This window comes from Hydra vulgaris, chromosome 01 (assembly GCF_038396675.1).
Source record: "Hydra vulgaris chromosome 01, alternate assembly HydraT2T_AEP".
In the NCBI taxonomy this organism is placed as follows: domain Eukaryota; kingdom Metazoa; phylum Cnidaria; class Hydrozoa; order Anthoathecata; family Hydridae; genus Hydra; species Hydra vulgaris.
The window spans coordinates 20610001-20629474 of NC_088920.1; the positions used below are offsets into that span (position 1 = coordinate 20610001).

The window sequence follows — 19474 nt, forward strand, 5'->3', positions numbered from 1 at the left end:
GGCTTCATTACCTTCATCGACTGACAAATAGCTGACTCGCAACGGAGTGCTGCTACGTCAACTAAGGTTTAGCATAACGCAACAATCATTTAATTCATTATTACTCTTCTTTTACACCTTTTTATTAATGTATCAGAAAATTGAAATAATAAAATATGAAATTATTTGAAGAATTGAATTTATGAAAAAACTAACAAAAGAAAAGGTTAATTTGCTAACATTAAATAAAGAGTCACAATTGTAAGGTCAAGTCTCAAAAGTGTTTCTTTAACTACTTTTTTTTAATTTAATGTTCTGGAGATTTATTTTCATTCGAAGTCATGAGATAAATATAATTGAGTTTAAAAGTTTTTCTAGCCTACGAAAAGCATTTCCATGTGAAGAAAGGAGTTCCTCTGTCGTTTATAGCAATGGGTTAGTAAAGTTTTAATCATGAAAAACTTTTTTTGTGTAAGTTTATAGCAAATACATTCTTTTAATAGTAAATGTGTCATAAATATTTCGCTATTTATAAAACATTTTGACACATACGAACGGTTTATTTTAGGTTTAACAGGCTGTTTAGCATACCTTCTGGTGGTGTATATTCTCATAACTGATTTTAAAAAGTTTCTGTAAAACTGATGTCAGTTTTTTTATGGCGTTAAATAAAAGCTAAGAAAATACTATAAGCGAGCACTAAATATTATAATTTTATACTGTATTATATATTTCAGATAAATTAAAATGTTGTTATTTTAAATTAAAGTTAAACCCTTAAATGTTGAATCAGAATAATCCCCGCTTAATATACTAATTTAATTAATTCAGTATTAACCCGTATTACGGGTAACATTGATTCATTGTTATAATTAACCGTTACTGCTAGTCAATAATAAATTTATTAAAAAATTATAAATAAATCACTTATCTCTATAATAACTGGATAGCGCATCTTGAGGAATTTTAGTGCAAATTTTTAAGCCAAACGATGCCATTTTAGAAAGCTCCAGGTTATTCTATTTTACCTTAGTTATGTGAGTGTGTTTATATTAAATTTGTATAATACACAGTGTTTGTACAACATAGTTTGGGAATTATGGTGAGAATTATTAGAAGTTCTCGATTATTCAAATTGGATTTTATTCCCCGCGAAATTTATCCAACAAACTCATGCAAATATCATTTAGTTATTTAAACCTGCATTTTACCGACAGTTTATTTATTCAAGGTAATTTTTTTGTTTCTGAACACGAAAAATAATCCGCTTTTTGAGTTTTTCCTAAAAGTACTAACTTAATTAAAAATGCAGCAAATTAAAAAAAATTTAATTTTAAATACTCAAAAGATTTTAAAAATATACTATTCTTTTGAAAAAGCGGATACGAGAATAAACAATTGCGGAAACAATTTTGTTTACAAACCTATACCATCGACTGATAATATAGATTGAGAAAAGGTTGTGCTTTTAATTAAATGTTGTTATATTTTGTAAATACTCGCTTTTGTATTTAAATGAAAAACATTTTCCTTTATTCATTCTGATATTCATATACATGCATGTATGTATATGTATACAAGTCTATAAATACAATATTTCAGGCATAAAGGAATATATATGATGTATATATATGCCTGTATGTAAATATATATATAATGTTTATTAATATATACATCACGTATGTATATATGTATTAATATATACATATGTATTAATTATTATATATACATATGTATTATATATACATATTATCTATGTATTATATATACATATTATATATGTATTATATATACATATTATATATGTATTATATATACATATTATGTATTATATATACATATTATGTATTATATATACATATGTATATATATACATATGTATTAGTTATGTATGTATTAATACATACATCACGTATGTATATGGTTGTGCATATACTAGTGTATACATTCTAAACTGAAGGATAATATCTAGTGTACATGTATGTGAATATGTATAAACATATGTGCATAAATACGTATATAAATATATATCTATACAAGTGTATACGCAGGGCTGTTCTTAAAAGGGTAGTAACCGGAACAAATTTTATTTAGTATTGGTGGCAGTAGAAAAAACCTATGCACGCTACAATTACTAGAAAGAGGGGCGTTACAATTAGGTTGGCCCCGTGCGCAGCAAATCCAAAGGAAAGCCCTGCGTATATATTCATCTTTTGAACTTAGTTGAAGTTACATTATTTGAAAAAAAATTTACTTGTTACATATGATACAAAAATTAAGTTTAAATGTAAACTGACCGTAACTTTTGAATCACCTGCAGCAGTTTTTTTCTAAATTAAAATTTCAAAATAAATAAAAAAAAATCACGACCATTATATCAACGAGTCACGCATAACATAGAATAAAAAATCTTAAAATATTGCTATAATGAACTTTTTTTTTTAATTTAACTTTAATAAAAATGTTAAGTAACTCTGAGGAATAAAATTATGCTCAATACAAAATACAAACTTTTTTTATTTATTGACAAAAATTTATAATAATATATAATATACACGTAATCTCTTACTAAATACTCAGCAATAGCTGTTCTGACCCAAACTCGATGCAAAAAAGCATTTTTTCTACTTTTAGGGAAAATTTCTTTCATGGTAGAAAGAAATTTTCCCTAAAAGTAGAAAATTTTTTCAATCGACATTATTATCTCATCGGATGTAAATCCCAAACCTTAAAAAGATAGAGCAATATATACAAGTTCGTATTTCTAAATACTGTAAAAATGTTGTAATACGATAAAAACAAATAAAATAATGCGTCCTTGTATATATACAACATCCGTACTCATGCCTAATTATTAAGATAGATTAATAAAATACTTACTCTTCAAATACTCGCAGCATTCACTATCATTTAACATAATCTTATCTAATATTGAACTCATTTTAAAAATGCACTTATATCGTAATAATGAAAATTTCAAAAAACTTCAAGAACACCAACAACATAGTTTTTAGAATCATTTTCCTATTTATTCTCAAACAATATAATTACTTCCTTCATACTTACTTTGCTAAATCTATTAGACATATAGTTATTAGTTTTTTATAAGTTTTTATTGCCAATTGAAACAATCTTTACGATTTATTTTCGTAATGCTTAGCACTGCAACGGATCTTTTATGCTTAACAGCTAAATTTACCATTAAATAAAATTACATTTTTTATAATAATTATAAATTTTAAATTTTTTTGTAATAAAAATATTAAGTCTAATGTTCTATTTTATTTTGTTATAATTACGCCAAAAAATAGTTGTGACTTTTTAATTATATCACAAGATACCAACCTCATTACCGTATAGTTTTAAGATGCCACGACTGGTTTTCAGATCTCCAAGTCTCATAACCAAACAAAGTTTTCAACTTTTATGCCTTAGTTTATTGCAACAAATAAGTAATGGAAAGACTCTAGCTTAATTCAAGCCTTAACTACTTTTTAGCACAACATTTTACTTTTACATTATTATTTGATTACTCTCTGGTGCTTAATACACGGGAATGGACGTTTATTAATTTTTGAAACATTTTCCCACCCATCTCTAGCTCATTAGACTCCCCCCTCCTTCTATTAACTTAGATACTATAGACTGGGTGAATAAGAAAAAAAGCAATTGCTCACAAGCAATTGCCCTGAGTAAAATAAAAAGCTGAAAAAGCAAATGCTCATGGCAAAAAAGCAGTTGCTCAAAAATGCGTGAATAAAGATTTGCTCATAACCAATATATCAATGTAATATATATATATATATATATATATACATATATATATATTTATTTATATGTATATATATATATGCATATATATAAATATTTATATATATCTTTATAAACATAGGTATTGTGGTTTAGTCTCCTCCGGCTAGTTCCCATACAGAGACCACCATACCAAGGCACGCAAAGGCATGTTCAGTCCCCCAAGAAGGAGCGTCATAACCGCTTTACGGCCGAAAGTAAAGTGACTTTTAAAGAACGAAGTTATCTTAGAGCGAAAGATAGAACTGTTCGTGTTAGAAAGATAGCATAGAGAAAGCGGACAGGATAGCACATAATGTTAGATTGTGCAAATATAATTCAGCTAATTCGCTAATTAATTTTTAATTAATACGTAACATCAATAATACGTAACAACAATAATACGTAATATATATATATATATATATATATATATATATATATATATATATATATATATATATATATATATATATATATATATATATACACACACACATATATATATGCTGTTAGTGATCTTCCTTGTGGTTGTAACATAATAAAAATACACAATCCTGATCTAAAAAAATGGATAACGTCAGAAAAGGACTGGTTGTAAAAAATTGCCTCAAACTTTATGTATTTTTTTTTTTTTTTTTTGTATACATGTTTATTTTACAACTACAAAGTAATTACAAGTAACCAATCACTGATTGGCAGTAAAGATTTACAAATTTAAATCATAAATATAAAGTTCGAAATATACGAGGTAAATAAAAATATAGTTGCTTACAATTCCGAGACATGAATAAAATAAATACCAATTACAACAATATAATAACGTGTACGTAAAAATAATCCGAGAAATATATCTCTATATTACTCCAATTAAAATAAAAAATACAATAAATAAAAATAAATCTGCTGATTTTTTGCAGGAGAGTTTCGATGTTTCACTATAAGTTTATTTACCGCATTTCAAATGAATGTTAGTGTATAAGTATAATAACAACGAAATTTGTGTAAGATTGATAAAAAGAATTACTTATTTGTAGTTATAAGAAGCTCGCAGAAGACTTAAGTCAGTCTTGTCATCGAGTACCTTTTTCTTAGACGTGTAATACACATAAAAAATCAGTTGCATACGTGGTCTATATGTATGTGTTACATATATACCTTGTTATTAATATTATATTTTTTTTATCGATTTGTAATAAAAGTTAAGTTACATTTATTTACTTATTCAAATTTAAAAAAATTCTTTACAGTTGTTTAATTTGATTATTGTAGTTTTTAGCTTTTTTTTCAGAGAGTGTTCGTTGTTTAAGTTTAATAGCGATTCGTTTCTGGAAACTAATTTGTTAAATAAATAGGGACCACGATATGTAATTGAGAATTTTGAGAGTCTTGTTGTTTCAAAAGGTACCTTAAAGTTGCCTGTTGCTCTTGTATTGTATTTATTTATATTGTTTTTAAAAAAGTGTGCTGTAAAATGTTCTGGAACCAGACTTAGTTTATATTTAAACATGAAAAGTAAGTTTTGAAAAATATTTATTTGAAATATAATTAGTGCGTTTATTTGTTCCAGTAGGGGTTGAGCATGAGTAAATTTATTTTTGTTGTATACTAGTCTTGAAGCGTTTTTTTGACGTAAGTAAAGCGGTTGTAATTTAGATTTGTGGGTACTGCCCCATCCTATATTTGCATACATGAGATAGCTATGTATGAATGAAAAGTAGATAAGTTTTAGACTTTTTTGTGAAAAAAATGGTCTTGCCTTGTAAAGTAAACCTATGTTCTTTGATATTTTTGTGTTTATGTAGTTTATGTGGGGTTTCCAGGAGATGTGTTCATCAATTATAGCTTTTTTGATGGTTATATTTTCTATATTTACTGTTGGTAGGTTCAGGGGTATTTTTTTAATTTGTTGATTAGAGTGAAATAGTATATACTTAGTTTTTTCTATATTGAGTAACAGTTTATTTGATTTGAACCATATACTAACTTTTTTTAGTTCAGCATTTGTTTTTCCATAGAGGTCGTCGATTGTCTTTGACGAGTAAAATAAGTTTGTATCGTCGGCAAACATAATAGCTTTAAAGATTTTTGAAAAATCGTTTATATAAATAAGAAACAAAAGAGGAGCAAGAATGGAACCTTGGGGTACACCACACTTTGTTTTTAGTAAATTTGAGTTGCTTTTTCTATCTATAATAACACACTGTTGTCTGTTATTATGGTAGTTTTTAAACCAATTTAAATCTTGATTTTTTATACCATAGTTTTTCATTTTTGTTAGTAAAATCTCATGGTTGACGGTGTCAAATGCCTTTGACAAATTAATAAAAATCCCTAATGTGAATTTTTTTTTTAAATGATCAACTCATCCTATTTGAGAGGCCAAGGATTGCATGCTCAGTTGAGTGTAGCTTTTGAAAACCATATTGACCTTTATTGATAATTTTGTTAGTTTTTAAATATTCATTTAATTTATTATAGATTATTCGATCTCGAAGTTTTGAGAATACTAAAAGGATAGAGATTGGTCTATAATTGTTTAAAGAATTGGTTTCTCCTGATTTGATTGATATAATTTTAGAGATTTTTATTTTATCAGGTACAATACCTGTTGAAACTGATGAATTAAATACTTGGTAAATTGGATCAGTATCTCCTCAAAAACATCTGACACTACTTTGCAAGAGATATCATCGATTCCTGGGGACTTAATTTTAAGTGATTTAATAGCTAAATTCAAGTTCGTCTTGATTTATTTCATTGAAATTTAAAGAGCAGTGTGAGCCTGTTAAGTAACTTTTAAATGTATTATTTGGGCATTGAATTTTCGATGCAAGATCATCGCCAATGTTGGCAAAGTATTTGTTAAATTCATTGGAAATATCTCGCTTGTTGTCTGATTCACTTTCATTAATTATTACTCTAGAAGGCATTTTGTTAACATTAGATTTACTTTTACCAATTATTTCCTTCATAATGTCCCATGTCTTTTTTAAAAAAAGACATTAGAATGATTAGAATAATATAAAAATTTTTTTTTTTTTTTTTTTCAATAGGTTTTTGTATTGCTTGAAGAGAGATAGGTTCGCTTCGCTTGTATTTTTTAAGTATTTTACTTATAGTTTTTGTTTTTGTTTTAAGGATTTTCTTATTTCTTTTGTTATCCATGGACAATTTAAATATTTTCATTTTTTAAATAAGTAAATGGCATTACCCATAAAAAAAGAAAAAGTAACATTTTTTCAAATGTTTTTTTTAATTGATATTTAAACTATTATTATTTCTGTTTCAATTTTGTCTATATTTTCGATGTTTTACTAATATTTAAACTATTATTATTTCTGTTTCAATTTTGTCTATATTTTCGATGTTTTACTAACTTACAGCTGAGTACAAAGCTGTCTGTCGTTGAAACTTAAGAGAAATTTAAGTTGTCTAAACAATGTAGTTTAAATTTGAGGAATATTTTAAGAAACAAATAATTAAAAAAAATATATGCTTGTATGTTTATGTAAGCTTGTGTTGTATTTATATTTTTAAATGTATGTGTGTAAAAATATGAGCACAAATTATTTGAATAAATGAAATATAAAAACTCGACATCTAAAAATTGTTAAAATAATCATTTTTATATTATTGCTTATTACATGTTGCGCTCCAATCTCATTTGACATGAAATATCCTGTCTTCTTACCACGGGATTGCGAATATACTGATTTAGTTATTTATTTTCATCACTCGATAGTAATGCACAATGGAGTAAAAGAAACATTGAACCAACTACGCAGCAGGCTTTGGATACCAAAAGCAAGAAATTACATCAAAACACTTATTCGAAAAAGTCACTTTTGCAAACGTTTTGAAGGGCTGCCTTACCCTTACCCCAAAGCAACCCCTTTACCCTTAAGCAGACTTAATGATAACCACGCTTTTAAATTTACAGGTGTGGACTATGCAGACCCTTTATACATTAAAAATGTACACTAGGGCAGTATTGTATATAAAACTTGGATTTTTCTATATACATGTTGTACTACACGCTCTTTGTTTTTAGATCTGATTCCTGATTTGTTAGCTGAATCGTGTGTTTGTAGTTTACGAAGATTTACAGCAAAATGAGGAGCACCTGTGGAAATCATTTCGACTAACGGCTCACATTTTATCTCTAAATTCACTCAAGATTTTTGTGGCATATCATGGCATTTCAACCCTGCTGCAGCACCGTGGTGGGGAGGATTCTTCGAAAGACTTGTTGCTTTGACAAAACGTTGTCTCCGCAAAGTAATTGCAAATGCACGCCTTACCTACAAACTACTTTAGCTGAAGTTGAAGCCGTCATCAATAATCGTACAATTATATTTACATATGATAAATTGTCGTTTCTAAATTGCCAAAGACAGTTACCGCCAGTTTACAATAAACATGAAAAGAAAAGCGCTCAACTATTTCCCGCAATAAATTATGCCCAATTCTAAATTGTATAGCCAATTTAGTCTGCGCGGATTTTGAGCGAAAGACAAAAAAACGCAATCACGTGAGGAAAAACTCAATATGAACTATCTTTTAAAGCCGATAAGAATTCCTTAAAATAAAAAATAAAAAAGATTTGGAGGATAATAAAAATCTGGATGTTGTACGTTATTAGTCTGTCTTGTCAAAGTAAGGATATGTAAAAAGTAACTTGACAAAAAGGAAAAAAAACAACAGATTTTTGTAGCATGTTTTTCACAGTATAACAAAACTACCGTTTATGAGATTTCTACAAAAATATTCTTAAACCAACGAAGGGCGCATGCCCCCTCCCACCCTAGGCTCGAAAATTTTTCTAAATAATACATCAACTAATAATTTATTTAAAAAATTGTTCGTTTGATAAAGATCGTAAATCGTAATGATATCATACTTAATAAGAATTTTATGCTTGCACTGTAGCACTATGCCCCCCTCCCCCTCCTTTGTATTAAGGACTCGAGAGTAGTATCATATTATCTGTAGTATTACCAATTAACTTATACTAAATATTTGGCCATGATATAAAGTAGGTAGTGATAATGACTAAATGTAAATTGTATTATTATTTATTACAAAACTTTGTTATATTTTGCATTTTGTTTTAAGTTTATATTTAATTTTAATAAAAGTTTATTAATGGTAATATAAGTAAATGCAATGCGAAAAAAGAAATTACTAATGAAATTTTTCCGAATTCGAGTAAATCAAATGTCAATATCAAAAAACTATCAAATTTTCCAGATCTACCTCCGTGTCTAAAAGCAATTTAAGATCAGAATAGTTAAATATCTATTGTAAGTACATCAATGAATGTGTGTAATGAACTTACTACCGACGTTGGTTACTTTGTATTAAAAAAGGAAACAGAATCAAATTCAAATAAAATTACTGATAAATATAAACTGATAGAGATGACTAATATCATAAAAAAAAGTAAAGAAGAGATTCCTAAAACGATTGCACTTTGAAAAACATAAGTGGCTTACTTATTCTGAAAAAGAACTGATTGTTTTCTAAATACTCCGCGTTATTTTCTGATAAAGGTGGAAAAGAAAGGGCTACGCCGTTATATAAGTTATATAAGTTAAGCTATATAAGTCCTTAATCATTTTACTAATTTGTGCACAAATGCGTGCATATTTTTTCATATTTTTCTATTACTTGCTAATATTGGCCTAAAAAATATTTTTGTAGATTGAAAACATGGTTAAGATCGAGTATAGGCTAAAATTGATTAATGGGTTTGGCTTTGCTGCATGTTCAAAGGCATACTATATCCATTTATGATATAATCGACAAATTTTCTATTTGTCGACAAATATTTATTTAACAAATGTTAAATAAATATTTAATTTAATTCAATTTGATACTTTTATTTTTATATATTTACGCGTAACAGAAACAAAGCTATAGGTAATCTACTGTAAATAATTTTTAGTTAGTATAGAAGAAAAATTCGTTTCGAATTGGTCTCAACTCAAATACGCCCTTGGTACATGGATGAAAATGTGCCTGTAAGTTGAAAAAAGCAGAAATCTTTTCAGACTGCTTAAAACGGAGTTACCAACAGTGATATGTACATTTATGTTAAAAAAATATTGTTATATCGTGGTCGTGTAACCTAATCTAAAAAACTGACAAGGATACACACAACAACAAAAAACACGACAAAAGCTCCATTAAAACACAATGCTCTTTTAGATTATAAAACAAGATCATAAGATATTACAAAAACATTAACAGTTTCGTATTACAATTAAAATCGAGAAAGGTAAATTTTTTATTTCTGACAAATTCAATAACGTAAAAAAATTATAAGAAAAAATACAAATATAAAGCTTGTGCTAAGATTCAACTTAGGATATAAGTTTATAAGAATTTAAATTCTTTATAAAGCAAAAAAAAAATAAAAAAATTAAAAACAAAACATTGGGGAAAACAAACTTAGACGAATACCAGGAGGCCGTATGTCCTCATTTTGTTTTTTTCTGTTTATTATTATTATTAATCAATATTCAACAATGAATGGGGTGTTTGTCCAATAAATTTAATCTGAAGAATGATACAACTTTTAGAAATATCTAAAAATTAGTCGGACATTCTGGCAAAAAGTCTTTAAAAATTAAATTTTAAAACTTGATTTTCTCGGAAACACAAAAAATGGTCATACGGCCTCTTGGTTCTCGTCTGACAATAAGAGTATTTACAAAATATGTTTGTACTAAAAAATATTAAACGTGTGGTACGTAATTGTACCAAAAAAATGGTCAGCTACCCAAATGAAGCAAAATATTATAAAAATAACTTTTACAACATTATTAAAAATAACTTTTAAAACACACACCCTGAAACAGGTCATATTAAATATTTCATACTTTTCGATATTCCATTCAACCAACTTCACTGAAATAAAAAGATAAAATATTGTTATAAATTTGTCTCTATAATGTCTTACTTTTTGTATATATGCTAAAATGCATATTTTGTATATATATGCTAAAATCTTTGTTTGGAATAGACAAGCAGAATTGCTATTTTAAAATTTATCTACTGTGCCCTATCTAGTTACTTGATAATAGCTCTTGAGTTCACTAAATTGTAAGCACCAATAAATGAATGTCCCACAATACAAATACTTCACCTAAAAAGCATAAAAAAATTAGGTTTACTCAATGTAAACCTGACCCAGTCAATGTTTTACTCGGTAGATTTGCTTATACCAAAAGTTTACTATCTTAAAGTTTATTTCTTTTAACATAGCATCTAAAAACTTTTAACTAATACTAAACTTTCAATAGCATATAATTTTTAGTCTAGACATCTTGGCAGGTAGATAATTAGGTAAATGTATGTAATTTAAAAATTGATCAATTGCATATTGGATGGATTATTTAAATACAAAGACACAATTATTAGACATTGATAAAAATTACTTACAAAAATTACTTACAAAAATTACTTACAAAAATTTAAAACTTTATTCATCAGAGAATTGATTAAAACCAGGTGGAGGGCGTACAGCTGATTTTGAGCGATTGTTATTAAAGTCACCACTCCATTTTTCCATCATAGAATATTTTTTATTATCGATCTAAAAATTAAATAATACGCATATTGTAACAGACATAAAAAAAAACAGACATGCACTTATTCTATAAACGATTTGAATTACTAGAATTCAGCAATAATAATACTACTGATAAAGCAATATTAGATAAAGAATTTAAAAAATTAGAAAAAATTAAAAAAAAAAAGTAAAATTGTTTATTATTGCAAATTAAAAATGGTTTTCAATTTTGTTTTCAAAATCCAGTATCTATGTTTATACAGTGAAAAAATTTTAAAAGTTAAAAAATAAAACAAAGTACCCTTTCAAGTTGGAATTCATCTTGTAATTATTTTAAGCAGGTTAAGTTTTTTTATGTTGAGTTTCTTTTTTTCGCACTTACACATAAAATGAAACAGAACACTTGCATTCATAAATTTCAGTATCCATTTTACATTTGCAATGTTATTTTACACTGATCAAACAACAACAATGATTTTTTTAAATATCTTCAACTCATTTTAAACTTTATCTTTATCACACTTGAAGAATTTCATAAGTTAATTGTCATGGTATCTAAGACAATAGGACAACTCTGTAAAGTCTTACTGTAGGAATTGAATTAAACACAGATTTAAACATGGGCTTAACTTATTCTTTATAGTTCTTCATAAACCTCTTCATAGTTTAGAAATTTATTTGCATGTAATTCCACTGGATGACAAATATTTGAGAAGTTAAATTCGCTACAAGTATTTTTTTTTAAAGTAGCCATGACAGATTGGTAAATATTATCTATAAATCAGTTGTTGTTGAGACGAGAAAGAGGATTCTTGTTTTATTAAATCTTATCTTATTTAAAAGAAAAATAATTTTTTTTAATAGATCCTTCATTAGAACAAAAAAGTATTACAATGATAAACTAAGATTCTTTTTAAATATTTTAAGTTGGTGTTACTAGTATGATCTATTCTTACTAGCAACATAATCAGAGCAATAATCAGATGATACAAAAAACTAACCAAACAAATAACGAAAGCAATTGATTAAACCTTTTCTTCACTTGATTGGTTATAATTTTTAAAAAAACAAATTAGGCAATAGATACAAAACCAAAAAAAAATTTTTTTTAGCTATTTATTGACTTTGCTTTACTAAAAAGTTGCTCAACTTAAGAAAAATCAAACTCTTAAACTTAAGCTGCCATCAACATGGCTATAAAGCCTCACATGCCCAAATATTTGCTCTTTGTGCAATGATGCTATTTTTTAAAATTGTATTTACTTTCCCAAGAATGAGCGGGCCAAATGAACATACATTTTTAATTGTTGTCTCTCAACTCTAATATATAAGTCTTGACAAACAAAGTTGCTAACCGGAGAAAGAGTTGAGGGCTACCTGGAACAGGGTAATTATCAAACTAAGAATTTCTTGCTTATAAACTAAGTGATTTAACGTTTTCGTGTAGCTAAGATTATATATTATTATATATAATCTTAGCTACATGCTACACTTACCAAAAGCAGTAGCAGTGTAGTGGTAGAGCGCTTGCTTCATAAGTGAGAGGTTCCGAGTTCGATTCCCACCACGTCCCTGGTAGTACCGCGCTCAACTTGTTTCTCCGCGCAGCGACCTTGTTCATCAAGGTTCGAGTTTTCGGAGTTATAGAGTTGAGAGAGGGTTATAAACACAAGTAGCCTCCTCATCTGTAGTAGCCTTCTCAGCATTGAGTAGGCGAATTATATAGAAGAAAACAAGAGAAAAAAAAACATATACTTTCACAAAATAATAAAAATACATACATCATATTTTTTCAAAAGAGATTCCCAAACCGCTGAGACATGTTCATGTTAAAGAGAATGATTTAAAAAAATGTTTGGGCAAAACTTTTTTGATTAAAACAAAAGAATAAATGCATTGCCAAGAAAATCTAACTTATTTTTTTTTAAGCCAAAGTGCGCCTTTTTCGTTTTATTGTAGGCTTAATAGTCAGCATAATATATGTCACAATCTAAGATTTGATAATTTATTTAAGCGCATTTTATTCCAAAGAGTCTTAGTACATGACATCATTGACTTTTTTGTTTGTTTACATAATCGATCTTTTATGCAAAAAAAAAATCAATGATGTCATGTATTGAAACTCTTCTAAATCGGAAAAGGCGCATTTTGGCTTAAAAAAAAAAAAAGATAGGTCTCCTTGGCAATGCACTTATTTTGTTTTAATCAAAAAAATTTAGCCCAAACATTTTTTTTAATCACTCTCTTTAACATGACACAACATATCTCAGAGGTTTGGGATCCCTTTAAATAAAGTTTTGCAAAAAATTTGTATTTATGCAGATTATCTTATTTCTTTGAAATTACCGATGGAGCAGCCCATATCAATGAATCCCCCCATATATTTTCATTTAATTGTGGTGATGTTTGTGACATACTGCTTAATCCATTTGATCGAGGAGAACATGGGTCAGAAAAGTAACCAAAATCTATTGAGAGTTGTAAAAAAAAAAGAAAAAGTTAGGTTGGAATCTTTGAACAGTGTTTTAAGCTTAAATGATCACTGCATAACAACTGTACAAAATAACAAAAATTTTGTGTTTATAAATATCGACAATTTAAAAAACAACTTACATTTTGTTTATAACCAAAGTTTTGTATAGTAGTAACTTGTTGCTGTTGTAGTTTATGTTGGATGACATAAGCAACTAAATGGTATAAAGAAGGACTTGATTGAATAGAGGCTGGTTGAAATTCATTTAATACAGATTTATTTACTAAATTTCTTCCTAAATAAGTTAAATAGATAATTACTTTATAAATAAAAAACAAACTTTATTAGTTAATTTTCTAACCAGTAATCTATATAAAAAAGCAAAACCATTAGAACACTTTAACATTATTTTGACATTGGAGTCAAAAAATATAGGTAAGGGGGTACACTTACATAACCTTTTTTTTCTTCTCATTAACATCAAAGGCAAAGATCAATACTCATGAATCCAGTCTCATAATCTGTGTATGGTAAAGCCTTGGGGGTAAAGCCTTCAACAAACTTTTGCATTTAACAAAACTTATAAATAATAGATATTAAAAATGGTGTAATATTATGATTCATATAGCTTTATTGTCAGATATGGAATCTTATTGTAATATATACAATTTATGCATATAAATTGTATATATTATAATAAAGTTAACAATAATTATAGATATTAACACAAATATAAATGCATCATAATAATTTAACATCTTATTAACTTAACAACACCTTAATTATTATGATGTTATGTTATTATAAATTATACTAATAAAACATTGCATAATATAATAATAATATTGTTACATTTTTTTGTATAATATTATCAATTTATCATGTTACAATAATAATATAACAGCATAAAACAGGATCATATTTTTAATATATTTTTTAGACTCAAGATACGGGTTAACATTCATAATTACACCACTTAATCAGCCAACTACACCAGAGAAAATAGATTTCAATTAAGTTCACCTTCAGGTAGATAGTGATGTGGAGAAATTCTTTAGTCATCTCAAAAATTATTGGAGGTCACATAAGAGGTGGAGCACCTATGTGCTCCTAACTTAAAAAATATCATACCAGATTATGTAAAATATATTATACCAGAAAACCTTTGCAATTGATTAGAATTAGAAATTCCAGGTGACTATCAGATTTAGAACGTAGTGCAAGTGAAGAAAGTTTTATTTAAATAGTTTTTAACTATTTTTTGTTTCTTGAATAGTTTTAAAAGTAGAAACTTTCTATTCCAAACATTAAACCAGTGATTATTGCAAACCAGATTATTAAATCAAAAATTAAATTTAAAAAAAATTAGTTAATTCTGTTCAAAGAAATTTTTTTCCAAAAAAATTATTTAAGCATATGCTAATTTTTAGTTCTTTTAGATTAACACAACTTGTTAATCTAAAACAATATAAAGAGCCACCTTAGATGTGAGAATGTCTGGAAGATCGTCAATGTAAATTAAAAATAGTATAGGGCCAAGGATTGATCCTTGAGGAACCCTTGAAGTTACAGAATAAGAAGAAGAGTGCTGATCATCAAAGACAACTTTTATACTACGATTGGAAAGGATGGATTCAATAATCTTAAAGATGTTACCAGATACACTGTAAAAAGAAAGCTTATGGAGAGGACCAGCATACCAAACTTTATCATAAGCTTTAGAAATGCCAGGAGCAATGGCCTTAACCTCTCCACCTTTATCTAGTGCACGATAAAACTATCGGTTATTACTGTTTGCAAATCAGCTGTAGAACGAGAAGATTGAAATCCATATTGATGATCAGAAAATAAGTTAAATTAGATTCAAGATGAGAAGTTAAGTGTTTGTTAATTAAAGATTCAAAAACCTTGCTTATGATAGGAAGAAGGCAAACGGGACGGTAGTTGGACAAATCAGATCGCTCTCCAGAATTTTTAAAAATAAAGATAAAAGATGCGGCTTTTCAGCAGGCTGGAAAACAAGACTCTGATAAGCACTTGTTAAATAATTTTGAAAGTATAGATGACAGCTCTGGAGAATACTTTTGTAAGACTATAACAGGTATGTTGTCCAAGCCACAAGCTGTAGAGTCTAAGCGGAAATCACTTTTGAAACAGAAGCTGGATGGATAAAATGTCAAGCAATAGATCAACCTGTTTGACAGCTAAATCAGGTAGAACGCAACTAGTGGAATCAAGATATCATATTGATGAAAAGTTCTTAGCAAACAATTCAGTTTTGTCTTTAGGTGAGGTGACCAAGTCTGAACCATACAAGAGAGGTGAATTACAGATTTACCCTTATTATTGATACTATTAAAGATTCTCCAGAAGTCACGAGAGCCTAACTTTTGTGATGAAATACAAGATTTCATGACATGTCTGCTTTCTGAAGAATTGTTTTGCTGATAGATATGGAAGTAACAGTTTTGTTGGCAATTGCAGCACACAACGTGAAGAGAGTGAGGCTTGACCTGGAATTGTCGTGAGGGAGTAAATGATTCCATGCCAGCTTGAATCCACAAAGATATGTGAGAAACACAATTGTCAACAGGAAGATGAAATTAGAGTGAAATAGTATATAATTAGTTTTTTCTATATTGAGTGACAGCTTATTTGATTTAAACTATATATTAACTTTTTTTAGTTCAGCATTTGTTTTTTCATAGAGGTCTTCGATTGTCTTTGACGAGTAAAATAAGTTTGTACCGTCGGCAAACATTATAGTTTTAATGACATTTGGAAGATCGTTTATATAAATGAGAAACAAAAGAGGAGCAAGAATGGAACCTTGGGGTACACCACATTTTGCAATCATTTTTATATTTATGCTTATTATATGTTGCGCTCGAATCTCATTTGACATGAAATATCCTATCTTCTTACCACGGGATTCCGAATTTACTGATTTAGTTATTTATTTTCGTCACTCGATAGTAATGCACAATGGAGTAAAAGAAACATTGAACCAACTACGCAGCAGGCTTTGGATACCAAAAGCAAGAAATTACATCAAAACACTTATTCGAAAAAGTCACTTTTGCAAACGTTTTGAAGGGCTGCCTTACTCTTACCCCAAAGCAACCCCTTTACCCTTTAGCAGACTTAATGATAACCCTTTACCCTTTAGCAGACTTAATGATAACACGATTTTAAATTTACCGGTGTGGACTATGCAGGCCCTTTTTACATTAAAAATGTACACTAGGGCAGTATTGTATATAAAACTTGAATTTTTCTATATACATGTTGTACTACACGCTCTTTTTTTTTAGATCTGGTTCCTGATTTGTTAGCTGAATCGTGTGTTCGTATTTTGCGAAGATTTACAGCAAAACGAGGAGCACCTGTGGAAATCATTTCGGATAACGGCTCACAATATATCTCCAAATTCACTCAAAATTTTATCGCATCTTGTGGCATATCATGGCATTTCAACCCTACCACTGCACCTTGGTGGGAAGATTCTTCGAAAGACTTGTTGCTTTGACAAAACGTTGTCTCCGCAAAGTAATTGCAAATGCACGCCTTACCTACAAACTACTTTAGCTGAAGTTGAAGCTGTCATCAAAAATCGCCCAATTACATTTACATATGATAAACCTGAAGGCACCCCATTGACGCCAAAATCATTTATTATATGGCAGAACATTAAACTTTTTAGCAATTAAAAATAGCAATATAGAGTACAACTTAAATACACGTAGTACGTACGTTGATGATATTTTAAATCACTATTGGAAGCGATGGAGAGAATAAATATGTAACTGAACTGCGAGTATATCATAAGCACTTTAAGAGAAAAGGTACAAACCAAATCTCAATATACGATGTAGTACTAATACACAATCCGAATATTAAGCAAGTGTTATGGAAAACAGGAATAGTACAGAGACCAATCAAATCATAGGATAAACAGATCGGTGTAGCAGAAGTTAAATGCATTAGCAATGGAAAAGAAATTATCATCCAAAGACCTATTAATAAACTATACCTTTTAGAAGTTTTAAACAGAGCGCCAAATGAAGAAATCATTGAAGTGAAGTTTTGTAACGAAAATGACATAAAACTCTTTATTAGTAATTAGTTGGCCGGGGAATGTTGCGCGCGATTGCGCACGTGTTTAACTCTTTTACGCTTCTTATTTATTCTTGTATACAAGAGGTTTATTATTGTATATATGTTCATGAACCGCACTTAAGAAACGTGTATCTCTTGTAGTTATATTATAAAACCAATTCGTAACAAGAGTCTCTTAATATAAAATCCTATTGATTATAATGTATCCAAGAAGATACAACATGATGAATTAAAATTAGAAAAGTTAGAAAAAGCTTCGAAATAGCATTATATTATTATATTATTAATTAGTAATGTTTGTAAATTTGCAAAATAAATAAATAAGCAAAATACAATAGTGAAGCTATTGTATTAAAGCAATAAATCACTTAAAAAAAAGGCTGCTAAGGCAAACGTCAAGATGGTGACATCTGTTTTAGCAACTTTTTAGCAGTGATAAAGAAATAATATTAATATTCTTCTTAATAATTTTCATCGTTAAAAAAGTGATACTAACCTGAATGAACTTGTAATGACACCTTGCATTTTTATATTCAAGGCATTATTAACTCTACTAAAATGCTCTACTAAAATGCGTAATTTTGGAGTCATTGTTTTATGTAACCCTAAGTGATGCACACATTTTTGAACAGTTTTCTCAAAATCCTTACAAATTTTTGCTATGCAAAAAGACATTCACTTTTATTGATGAAAAAATGGCTCTCAAGTTATGTAAAGTGTTTATTAGACCACACCATAAATATACAGTGTCTATTTGGGCTTCTTATTTTAAAAACTGATAAAACCTTGGTTGAATCTATTTTGCGCAAAGCAACAAAATGAACTTATATGTTTTGTTGGGGCACCGGTAAGCTTATGGGTTAAGAGAAATTTTCCGCATTTTTCCCCCACATTTAATTGCAATAAACACAGCAATAAACCTTGATAATAAACTCAAACCTAAAATTCATGCCTATTTTACTGAATATAGCATAAATAATAAAATAGCTATTAATTTTGACTCAAAAATGTCATGCCCGTTTCTAAATTGCCAAAGACAGTTACCGCCAGTTTACAATAAACAGGAAAACAGAAGCGCTCAACTATTTCTTGCAATAAATTATGCCCAGTTCTAAATTGTATAGCCAATTTAGTCTTCGCGGGTTTTGAGCGAAAGACAATAAAACGCAATCACGTGAGGAAAAACTTAATTTGAAAAACTATCTTTTAAAGCCGATAAAAATTTCTATGCCCTTAAGATAAAAAAAAAAGGTAAACTATTGAAAATTTAGTTTTGATAACGTACACCTCTAAAAGGTCTAAAAGCTTTGGAGGATAATAAAAATCTGGATGTTGTACGTTATTAGTCTGTCTTGTCAAAATAAGAATATGTTAAAAGTAACTTGACAAAAAGGAAAAAAACAACAGATTTTTGTAGCATGTTTTTCACAGTATAACAAAACTATCGTTTATAAGATTTCTACAAAAATATTCTTAAACCAACGAAGGGCGCATTGCCCCCTCCCCCACCCTAGGCTCGAAATTTTTTCTAAATA

At 28.3% G+C, this 19474-nt stretch overlaps 2 long non-coding RNA genes across 4 annotated transcripts in view; one reads left to right on the plus strand and one right to left on the minus strand.

The window, feature by feature from the left end:
- The window catches only part of LOC136075186 (uncharacterized), a 29329-nt gene extending 28708 nt beyond the window's left edge, over nt 1-621 (plus strand). The window contains exons 3-5 of one of the 2 annotated variants that reach the window (XR_010635731.1): nt 1-66; nt 358-414; nt 548-621. The exon at nt 1-66 is cut by the window's left edge and continues 41 nt beyond it. This is a non-coding gene — a long non-coding RNA (uncharacterized LOC136075186). Of the gene's footprint in view, nt 130-357; nt 415-547 lie in introns of those variants that run through there. The other variant, XR_010635730.1, reaches the window with a different exon arrangement.
- A 9560-nt stretch (nt 622-10181) lies between these two features.
- On the minus strand, nt 10182-13825 carry LOC136074815 (uncharacterized). Of its 2 annotated transcripts, none has more exons than XR_010635465.1 (3): nt 13694-13825; nt 11244-11371; nt 10182-10683 (listed from the first exon to the last, which is right to left on the minus strand). It is a non-coding gene; the product is annotated as an uncharacterized LOC136074815 (long non-coding RNA). The 2 variants fall into 2 exon arrangements; XR_010635466.1 differs by lacking the exon at nt 13694-13825 and adding an exon at nt 11649-11789.
- Nucleotides 13826-19474: the final 5649 nt, after the last annotated feature.